We start from the raw sequence: 11670 nt of genomic DNA, 5'->3' as shown, positions 1-11670 counted from the left end.
TCGAAACCCTGGGCTTGCCTGGTTGAGGCACATATGGGAGTTGATGCTTCCAGCTCCTCCCCCCTTCTGTCTCTCCTCTCTCTCTCTCTCTCTCTCTCTCTCTCTCTCTCTCTCTCTGTCTCTCCCTCTCCTCTCTAAAGAAAACCCAAAAAACAAAAACAAAAAAAAAGAAATAAAGGTGACAATTAATGATATTTATATTAAAATTTATTCTGAATTTATGTTTATTCAGGTTTCTTAAGGCATCATTTTTGTTTAGGAATTATATATAAAACTTTGCAAATGCTTAGATGGTAGTAACAACATTTCCATTTTGCAGTTGTTCAGGGTTGGAATGATTCATTTTACTCCTTTCCACTTTTTTTACTTCTTGCTTTTTCCCTTACACTAAAACAATTTAAATTATAAAGTGTTGACTTTTTGAGTAAACACTGTACTTTTGGAGTATACTTTGTTTTTAATGTAACTTGAAGGGAGTTAAGATAAATGAGTATGCAACTAGTGTTTTTACCACAATGCCTAAAAATTATAGCTTTGATGTTTTAATTTATTATTAATTAATTAATCTTCACTAGGGACAACTAAACATTAGTTGTAATATTATGTATTAATTTTATAATTGTATCCAAGATAGACAAAATTTGTGTCATCATGGCTCTTGTTTCATAGCAAAGAATGACAAAAAAAATAGACAAAAATATTACAAAGTATACAGAATCCTTTTATGGAAGACAAATAATTAAACAAAAATAGAACACTGGAATCAAGTCTAGTATAGGAAGAACTTCAGATTTGGTAGTTGAGTTGGTCTTACTGAGAAACATTTAGGTTATGATCTGGTAGGTAATAATGGGACATCAATCAAAACTGGGGAAGGCAAAAGACCTTCACATTTACTAAGACCTGGCAGAAAATTTATACAATGGAAAATATAACAGAAGTAGGAATGAAAGTTGCATAAGATCAGTCATTTGGAAAGATGGGGCAGGAACCATATGATGATGTCATGATAGGCAATAACATTGTTTAATTTTTAAACATTATTTACATTTTCTTCTAAGTGCAATGTGGATTCATATCCGTCCTGTACATAATCTTAGTACACAAATACACACACAAACATACAGAAAATTCAGGTAATCCTAAAAAAAAAACCTTGTTCTAACTCAATATCATCACTAGTGAATTACCTAATTATTTTTTGTTTATTTGTTTGTTTTTATGGAGATCATGGAACATCAAATTATGCAAATTTTTCTCATTTGTAATAGTAGTGTATTATCAACCAATACTACCAGCAGAAACTACTAACAAGTTCTCCAATTCTTACTCAAAGTGCTGCCTTAAAATACATTTAATAATTCTCTTCCCCAAATATGTCCAGATTGAAGAAAATTATGGAAGAATTTTTTTAAACAACATTGCTAAATATATACTGCTTTTCTTAATTCTGAAGAATCTCTAAAAGAGCTAAAGAACTTTTACAAAGCAAGTTACTAACAAGATTTTATTTGCCTCCATTAATGTCTATGCTGAGAGCTACTTATTTGCCCTTGCATTAGCTCAAGAGAGCCATTAAAGATAGGGGTAATAATAAACATTACTGACACACAATAACTGCTTTTGAAAATAATCATGCAAAATTATTATAATAATCATATTTGCATTACAAACAAGCTGCTTCAGCTATCCAGCTATTTAAAGAAATGAGGAAATGTTTTGGACCCATTGTTGCTCCATAAATAATATTCGGTTTGATATTAATTTTATATCAAGGTGGAACAATGTAGGGCATTTGTGCAAAGATGCTAGAGCTTCCTTCATATTATTTGTCATTATCATTGTCAAAGCAGTTCCCTTCCCTTCCCATCAGGCAGGAAACAATCAGACGCTGGATACCACCTCTTACATAGTAAATTCATTCTAATATAGACATTTCACTTAGTCTCCTGATATACTTCCTATACCTCAATTCAGTGAAGTTCCAACACATTATCTAATATTCTGTATGTCATGTTTATATCCAGGTTTTAAGGGGACATTCCAACAAATTAACAGGACCACCTCCAAGTAACCCTGACATAATATTGAGTTTTTGCTATAAGTAGGCATTCCTAAATCAGTGACTTTAATGCAGTCTTATGTTTTTTCCTCTGGCCTAATACCTTAAAAACCCACACACATATTTATGTTGTACTACTTTTTCTCTAGTCCTGGATATACTTAGCCTATAAGTTATTTCTTTTCATAGCACAGCTTTTCTAGTGTAACTGTTCAAAGACAAGACTCTGATTTTTGTCTGAAAGCCATGAGTGTTCATGAGAGCAGATCTTAAGGTAAATAAAGGTCTTCTGAGCTTTTTAGTCAAGTTAGTGCAAGGTTGCAGAGGATAGAGAGAAAGTTTTATTTTGGCAAGATGTTCATCACTGCTTTCACTATTTAGAAATGGTTTTATAAGGCTAAGCATTCACAGTCTTGTGAGCTCAATACTGTATTTCTATTCTTGGTGTAGAAATCCTGCCCTTTAACTCCCATGGATTTAAAATGAAAGACCTGTGAGACTTCATGTTCAGTTTCTTTTCAGTCCTATAACTTTTATAATCAGATCCCAGGATTGATTTTCAGTAGTCTTCTTCCCAGAGTATAAAGGTGATAAGGGTCTCTTTTAAAACTACTAAAAAGACTTTTACTTTCCACAGTAAGTCTTACAAATTTAATTCCAGGTTTTTGTGTGCTTTATGGGAAGGTTTTCAATTCATCAAAGCTTCTCAATCTTAGCAATTTTCATTGTTCCTGGTGCTCTTAAAGAGCAAAGGCTAGTTGATTTCCCAATATCTGATGTTTTCCCTTCACCTCACCCCAATTAACAACAGATGAAAACTTTAACCATTGTGATGTCACCAAATTACATAAAATTTTGTCACCTGATCTCTGGTTTCTCTTGTCTTTAATCAGGTGGGCAAACCATCTCCATATTCAAGTCCTGAGGGTTTTCTTTTTGGCACCATTTTTGGATCTACAATAGATTTACCAGTATATTCTACGTTTCCATCAAGAAGAGAAAAAAGTTACATTTTAACACTTGATAAGGACAGAGAAGGAGAGAAGAATGGATGGAGGAACAGCCAAATCAAAGGGAATATTATTGAGCTAGTGCTAGTCAATTCCATAATGACTACAGCCTCTTGCTAAATCATAGTGAATAGCTTCAGATAAAGCTTACATGAAAGCAGGTTTAACAGTTTATCTGTTGGCTTTCTACCATTGCATTTCTCACATTGGTCAAATCCAAATCCTTCTCATAGGCACCAACTTTTCTATGCTTCTGTGTTGCTAATTTAGCCCTTATAGGTAATGTTTTGGACAACCAGAACTGTGTATTTATGCCATATTATAGTGCAATAGTCTCTCCTTGTTAGTTGTCATCTGCACATCATGGCAGCAAGGACATCAGCCTGGTGTCCTTTGATAAAGTCACTTCTGCCATTAATCAAGGCAATGAATATTTATTGGCACTTTGCTATAAATCATATGTGCTATATCCTATATATCTGTTGTTCCCAACCTTTTTTTGGGCCACGGACTGGTTTAATATCAGAAAATATTTTCACGGATTGGCCTTTAGGGTGGGACAGATAAATGTATCACGTGACCGAGATAAGTGTCAAGAGTGAGTCTTAAACAGATGTAACAGAGGGAATCTGGTCATTTTTTAAAAATAAAACATCATTCAGACTTAAATATAAATAAAACAGAAATAATGTAAGTTATTTATTTTTTCTCTGCAGACTGGTACCAAATGGCCCACAGACCAGTACCAGTCCACAACCCCAGGGGTTGGGGACCACTGCTATATATTACTGCATATCATATATCTTGCACATTCACAAATGCCAGATATACAGTGATAAATAGAAAAAAAATTACTTTCATGGAGTACAGCGTTACACTGAAGAAGAATATGTAATAATAAGAAAATAGTTATAAATATTATACTACAAAAATATATAATTTTCTGGGATCATTTGTATTTAAAGAATAAGAAAATGTTTTTAAATAAAACTATGTAAAAACCCAGAACTAAAAATAAATTGGAAAATAAACAAAAAACATGAAGTAATAGATGAATAAAGCTAAAGTTTGAGGTATTTTTTAAAGAAAATGAAAGTACAAAGTGTAGAAGAATAGTAGAAGCCATAGCACACTGGGAGTTTTAAGAAAATTTAAAGTGCTGGGCTTTCAAAAATGCATTTAAAGTTAAGAAAAGGCACTTTAAATATAGAAGACAACATTTGATTGTAAGAGAGATTATTCTATCTTTATCTGAAAAAATAATTGAAAGAGGTGTCCCTAAAGACTAGAGAGAAATCATGAGGTTATTTGTAATCTCAAATATAAGTAACTAGGAAAGTTGATGGTATTTTCAAAAGGGATAAAGTGAAGACAAAAAGAAAAACTAAGAAGTCAAATTCATCAGCATGGTGATTAATTGAACTGGGGAAAATTCAGAGAAGATCCATGATTGTTGTATTTGACCTTAAAAATATATAAATATGGCTCTCTGTTCCTCCTTTCTGACAGATAACCATGTTTTTCTGCACAGTGCCAGCCACAACCTTGAGACATGATGGTGAAGATCGGAGTGAACAGATATGGCTTGATTGGGCACTTAGTCACCTACCAGGGCTGCTTTTAGCTCTGGCTAAGTGAAAATTGTTGCAGTCAATGACTTCTTCATTGACCTCAACTACATGATCTACATAGTCTAGTATGATTTTAATTTATGGTAAGTTCAAAGGCACAGTCAAGGCTGAGAACAAGAAATTTGTCCTCAGTGAAAAGTTTATCTTCATCTTTCAGGAGCGAGATCCAGTCAACATCAATTTGAGTGATGTTGATGCTGAATATGTTGTCGAGTTCACTGGTATCTTCACTAACTTGGAGAAGGCTGGGTTTCACTTGAAGGGTGGAACCAAGAGGGTCATCATCTTTGTGCCTTACATGAATTTCCCCATGTTTGTGATGAGTATAAACTATGACAGGTACGACAACTTCTTCAAGATTGTCAGCACTGCCTTCTGCACCAGCGATTACTTGGCCCCCTTGGCCAAGGTCATCCCTGACAACTTTGGCATTATGACCATAGTCCACACTGTCACTGACACTCAGAAGACCATGGATGGCCCCTCTGGAAAGCTGTGGTGTGATGGCCAAAGAACTTCACAGATCATCATCCCTGCTTCTGCTGGTGCTGCCAAAACTATAGGTGAGGTCATTTCTCAACTGAATGGGAAACTCATTGGCATAGCCTTCCATGTCCACACCCCCTATGCATTGTTTGTTGTGCATCTGATACGCTGCCTGGAGAAAGCAGCCAAATACGATGACATCAAGAAAGTGGTGCATCAGGCATCAGAGGGCCTCCTCAAGGGCATTCTAGGCTACATTGTAAATTAGGCTGTGTCCTGAGACATTAAGAGTGACACATACTCCTCAATCTTTGGTGCTGGGGCTGGCATTGCCCTAAATGACCGTTATGTCAAGCTCGCTTCCTTATGACAATGAATTTAGCTATAGCAACAGTGTGGTAAACCTTATGGCCCACATGGTATCAAAGGAGTAAGGGTTCCTGGGACCACCAGTCACAGTGAGAAGAAGAGAAGCCCTCAGCTGCTGGGGAGTCCTTGCCCCAAATCAATCTCACAACCCATAGAATCTCCTGACCTCCAGGATTTTCATCCCAAATCCCATGAAGACAAGAAGGAGCTTGGGGAGTCCAACCTTGTCATGTACCATCAATAAAATTCACTGTATCCCTCCAAAATTACCTAATTAGTCAATTAATTAAAGCAATAAATATATATTCATTATTATTTTATGTCTGTTCTTTATTCATCATTTTATATTCTTAAAAATGTTTATATGAGGTATTTAAAATTATACAACACAAAAATTATAATCAAACTAACTGTTAATGCTGTTTTCTATTTATAGTCATTAGTTTCTGATTTAATTGTTTCTGCTATTTCTTGCTATTTATAATAACTGTAGATAATTTCATCAATGAAAATATCAATTCTGTTCTTATAACTTTATTTCCCCAGAAATAAAATTTATTTCACAAAATAAGAGGGAAAAGTTGAAACTAAAACTATTATAACTTATTTGACTGAAACAAATTATAATAAGTTGTCTTGTTATTCTCTAGCCAGAAGCCTAATGAGAGCTGAAATTAAGGTATGAAAAATAGTATGAAGTAAGTGAAAAAATACAGGCCATAAATCCAGAGAAGATATTTGCAGCAGGAAAAATTGACAGTGCATTAGTACACTGCTCACAAAAATTAAAAGAATTGGGGAACACGCAGATTCCCCAATTGGGAATATAGTTTACTATAGTTTACTATAGTGCATTTTCAACAATGAAATAAAAGTTGGTTTTGCAAATCCTTTGCATAATTGAACAACTTTCTTTGACTTGTTTACTTTTCTGATGTTCTTGTTCAATAATAAGAAAATCAAATGCTTTTTTATTGATTCATTTTTATTTTAAAATATCCCCTAATTTTTGTGAGCAGTACATAAAGAAAAAATAATTTCTACAAATCAATGAGAAAAACACAAGCTTACAGGTAGAAAAAATGGTAAAAATATAGACAGGCATTTCATAGAAGAGGAAGTCCAAATGGTCCAGAAGCATGTAAGATCAACCTCACAAAATAGGGAGATGCATATTAAGATATTCAAGAAAATGGCAAAGTGTAAAAAATCTGACAATGCTAAGTGATTGAGAGTCAACCAAGGGAACCATTTCTATCACACAGGGCTGGTGAATATACACGTGTAAACACAGGTCAAAAATATTTGACATTATGTAGTAAAAATAACATGTATGCAGCCAAAGACTCAGAAATTAACACTGGATACATGTACAATGATTTCAATATCAACAGTGTTAATTATTGTACAAAGAGAAAGCAATCCAAAAAAAATTAGATCAATTTTCTGCAGTGTATATATATTTATTTATTCATGTAGATAGGGGAGGGAGAGAGAGAGAAAGAAGGGTGGAGGAGCAGGAAGCATCAACTCCGATATGTGCCTTGGCCAGGCAAGCCCACATTTCAAACTGGAAACCTAAGCATTACAGGTTAACTTTTTATCTGCTGTGCCAGCACAGGTCAGGCTGTGGTATATTCATTGAGTGAAATGTTACGCAGTAATGGAGCTAAATGGAAAACAGCTGCATTCAACATGAATGAGCATTATAAACATAATAACAATTTTAAAAAGAAATTACTAATAAAAATGTTTAATTAAATATCTAAATATATTCATATATGCATGCATAATAATTAAACCAAGCAGATAATTTAAACACTGTCAAAATATTACATTTGGATACATATGTCTTAACACCATACACACATACAAATAAATAATAAACAAAATTTTATGTTGATAGTTACCTTTTGGAGTAGAGAAAGGAAAGATTTTTATAGACAGACAAGATTTAATAATATTCAATTTCTTAAATTGGGTAGTAGGTATACTGGAGATTATTACTGTGTTTTTTTATATTTTGTGCATATTTTATATATATTTTTTATTTGTGCTTATTTTATTATATTATTTTGTATGTATCAAATATTTAGTAACAAAACATTAAAAATGCTAATGTTTCAGATGCTAGCAGAAAAAGGATAAATCCTTTGAGTGCTGTGTATGTGTATGTGTGACACTCATCTTTCTATATTTATGAACATGATCTTTATATATAGAGTATAATTATATAATTATATTTTATAAATACTATATATTAATCTAATTATTCTTAAGCTCACTCTGAAAAACTTGTGAAGCTAACAAATATGCCCCTTTTCATTTTATTTCGGCATCTTTCTCTTCACTTAATTCAGAAATCTGAAAGAAAAATTCTAGTTCAGAATCAAAAGATGAAAAGCACATATAAAGTGTCCTGCTCTGACTTTCCATGAAGAACCCACTCTTCTCACTATGAAAATGAAATACTGCGTATGTAAAAGCTCTCTCTGCAAAACATTCATTACACAGCTGTGAATAAACTTTAAAGCCTATAAATCAAGTTTATTTATTAGGCTGAGCTTGGCGTACTTCAGAACCAGAGGGCTGTCCACAAAGGTGCTTTTAGTTAGCTTGGCTGTGTTCAAATTGAAGGCCAGATCATCCAAGAAATATTTTATAGGCTTACATTGGCCATCACTAATTTAAAGCCTTGCAGCTAAGTAGCCTCCTCCACAGTGCTACAGTCTGCAGTAGAAGTTTATCAGTCCCAAAAGTATTAAAATTTTGTTAAGGATCTGACTTCTGTTTTAGGTTATTTTATAAGTCCCCCCCCACAACAGTAGTTAAAAAATTGTCACTAAACAGAATAATGATTGTGAATTAATACTACATCTTCATTAATAAAAGTTATTCATGAATAGTTGACTGACATAAAATATTCCACTACCTTAATATTTTAGTGTGATATGTAAATTTTAGAGTAATATGTTTAGTCATATATAAATCTAAACATCATCACAACATTTCAGATCTTCAAACCAAATCTCAAAAGAAACACCAAGACAATTGTTAAATTAGGAGATATATTTTGTTAAAGGAATTGTGTTCATAGTGCTTAACAAGCTTATACTCTTTATTTTTATTAAAAGATTAAGTTATTTACTCTGTTAAACATATTACATGTAAATATTATGTGTGTATCACACTATATATATGCTACTACATATATAAACAAATATGCATACATAATTATTCTTATAGATTTTAGAAAACACATTTTTTCAAATAGTTCATATTAATCAGATTATTTAAAAAAAAAAGTATTTTGTTTCTCTAAACAAGCTTATTTTATTTTCAATTTTTCCATAATTAAATTAAAACCTGAACCTGGTCCTAAAAGTTTCTAAGAAAAGTTTAAGGAAATTATAAAGGAATTATACAGAATTGTACACCTGAAACCTATATAATTTTATTAACTAATGTCACTCCTATAAATTTAATAAAGGTCTCTTAGTACAGAAATATTCAAATGTAAACAGCGACATTCCTAAGTGAAACCAAGCATCGAAGGATCTTTGACAAGCTCTTGTTTTAGTCATATGCAGGGGCTCAGAGACATAATCTGAATATCAGCTTTGAATTTGAAAATAGGAAGAGAAAATTTAAAGTTAGTGGTTATGTGGAAAAGGCAAAAATGAAGGGATAATTCAAGTGCACTAGGAAACAAGTCTGAAAATCTATTTCAGCTCGTGTATATAATATACCTTCTCTAAGTGCTTATCCTGTTAGAATGTTAGAATACAGAATGGGTTCAAGGAAAACTCAAGGGCAATGGCAATATTTATTTATTGTTTGCATTAATGTGCTCCATCTGTTTTTTCAAAATATGAAAGCTGGCCATGTTTGAATATGCTTCAAGCTTTCCAATGACTTCAGCATTTCATTTGCTTGGCTTCATGGAATGACTTAAGAGGGAAGAGAAATGAAAGAACAAAGATTTCTCTGCAGAAATAAAGGAATTTGAAAAAGATGCAGTACGCATAATGCTTGCTCAGGAAAAGATCAGGTTTTTAGGCACGTAACATCAGTATATTTTGTCACTCTTTTTTGCAGATTGTCATCTATGCAATGTCTTATACATTCTAATATTTGAAATTCTATTTATATTATGTGCCTTTAAATATAAACTAAGATATAATTCAAAATAATTTAATATTTGCCATCTGAATGTTGATCATGTGATATTTAATTTAGATCAGAAAGAAAAATTGAATATTTTTATGCATAAAATTTGTGTAATTCTTTGACAACATTTTTAGGAGACCCAAGAAGTGACAGTGCCTATTAAGAGATCATATTGTGCCCTGGCCGGTGGCTCAGCGGTAGAGCATCGGCCTAGCGTGCGGAGGACCCGGGTTCGATTCCCGGCCAGGGCACACAGGAGAAGCGCCCATTTGCTTCTCCACCCCTCCGCCGCGCTTTCCTCTCTGTCTCTCTCTTCCCCTCCCGCAGCCGAGGCTCCATTGGAGCAAAGATGGCCCGGGCGCTGGGGATGGCTCTGTGGCCTCTGCCCCAGGCGCTAGAGTGGCTCTGGTCGCAACATGGCGATGCCCAGGATGGGCAGAGCATCGCCCCCTGGTGGGCAGAGCGTCGCCCCTGGTGGGTGTGCCGGGTGGATCCCGGTCGGGCGCATGCGGGAGTCTGTCTGACTGTCTCTCCCTGTTTCCAGCTTCAGAAAAATGAAAAAAAAAAAAAAAAAAAAAAGAGATCATATTGTGCCTGACCAGGTGGTGGCACAGTGGATAGAGCGTCATACTGGGACACGGAGGACCCAGGTTCAAAACCCTGAGGTCACCAGCTTGAGTGAAGGCTCATCTGGTTTGAGCAAAGCTCACCAGCTTGATAAGCCCAAGGTCACTGGTTTGAACAAGGGGTTACTCATCCTGCTGTAGCCCCTCCAGTCAAGGCACATATGAGAAAGTAATCAATGAACAACTCAAGTGCCGCAATGAAGAATTGATGCTTCTCATGTCTCTCCCTTCCTGTCTGTCTGTCCCTCTCTGTCTCTGTCACAAACACACACACACACACACACACAACCAAAAAACAACAAGAGATCATATTATGTTTCTCTAAAATATTTTCAGGCTAGTAATTTATGCCACCACTTCTTCTAAACAGTTGTGCATGTTTCTAGGTAAGTGAAGGAAATATAGATAAAACTGGTTTATGCCATGAATAGATTCATTGTCTTCTTTAACTGAAAAGCCCTAGGATATACAGCCACAGGTCTAGCTTGACAAAGATGTAAATGGCCTCTTAGAATATATCTTTACCTCTCTTGGGTCTGCTTTTTTTTGACATGTTTTCATTATCAGATGTCCCTCCACAAATGATTTTCAGAGACTACAAAAATTCCAGAGGTTTAGGCTTCTAGGATCTAGTCCAGTAGAAAAAAAAGACAAAATGTTTTTCTGAGAGCTCAAACATCTTATCATTGTTTTTTTATTTGTTTGTTTGGTTGTTTGTTTGTTTGTTTTTTTTGCTCTGACCAGTCTGAGTCAAGCACACATCTCATCCTCAAGTTAGTTACAAGACAGAGTGCTTTTCCTGAAGCACTTTGATAGTTACTGGAAAGCATGAGCTAGGTACTGTAACTCAGTGGTCTCCAACTTTGTTTGGGCCATGGATTGGTTTAATGTTAGAAAATATTTTCACGGACTGGCCTTTAGGATGGGATGGATAAATGCACAAAGTAAAATTATGTGACCGGAGTAAAAACTGTGGTATTTTTAAATATAATTGTTGAACTTACGAGACAAGCATCAAGAGTGAGTCTTAGACGGATGTAACAGAGGGAATCTGTTCATTTTTTAAAAATAAAACATCATTCAGACTTAAATATAAATAAAATGGAAATAATGTAATTTATTTATTCTTCTCTGTGGACCGGTACCAAATGGCCCACGGACCGGTACTGGTCCGCGGCCAGGGGGTTGGGGACCACTGCTGTAACTAACAAGATACGGTGCAACTGAGGGATGGAAAAATAAACAAGAAATACTCATTACAACTTCTATGCCCTGCATCTGCTCCCATGCTCAAGGAAGAATATGTGAGAACCCCA

At 34.6% G+C, this 11670-nt stretch overlaps 1 pseudogene; it reads left to right on the top strand.

Annotated features, from left to right (window-relative positions):
- The first annotated feature begins 4627 nt into the window (after nucleotides 1-4627).
- Nucleotides 4628-5623, top strand: LOC136312994 (glyceraldehyde-3-phosphate dehydrogenase-like; annotated as a pseudogene).
- The last annotated feature ends 6047 nt before the right edge of the window (nucleotides 5624-11670 follow it).

The sequence above is a fragment of the Saccopteryx bilineata genome, chromosome 9 (genome assembly GCF_036850765.1).
Source record: "Saccopteryx bilineata isolate mSacBil1 chromosome 9, mSacBil1_pri_phased_curated, whole genome shotgun sequence".
NCBI lineage: Eukaryota > Metazoa > Chordata > Mammalia > Chiroptera > Emballonuridae > Saccopteryx > Saccopteryx bilineata.
Note: the sequence above shows the minus strand (reverse complement) of the source record. Positions and strands in the feature narration are given on the sequence as shown.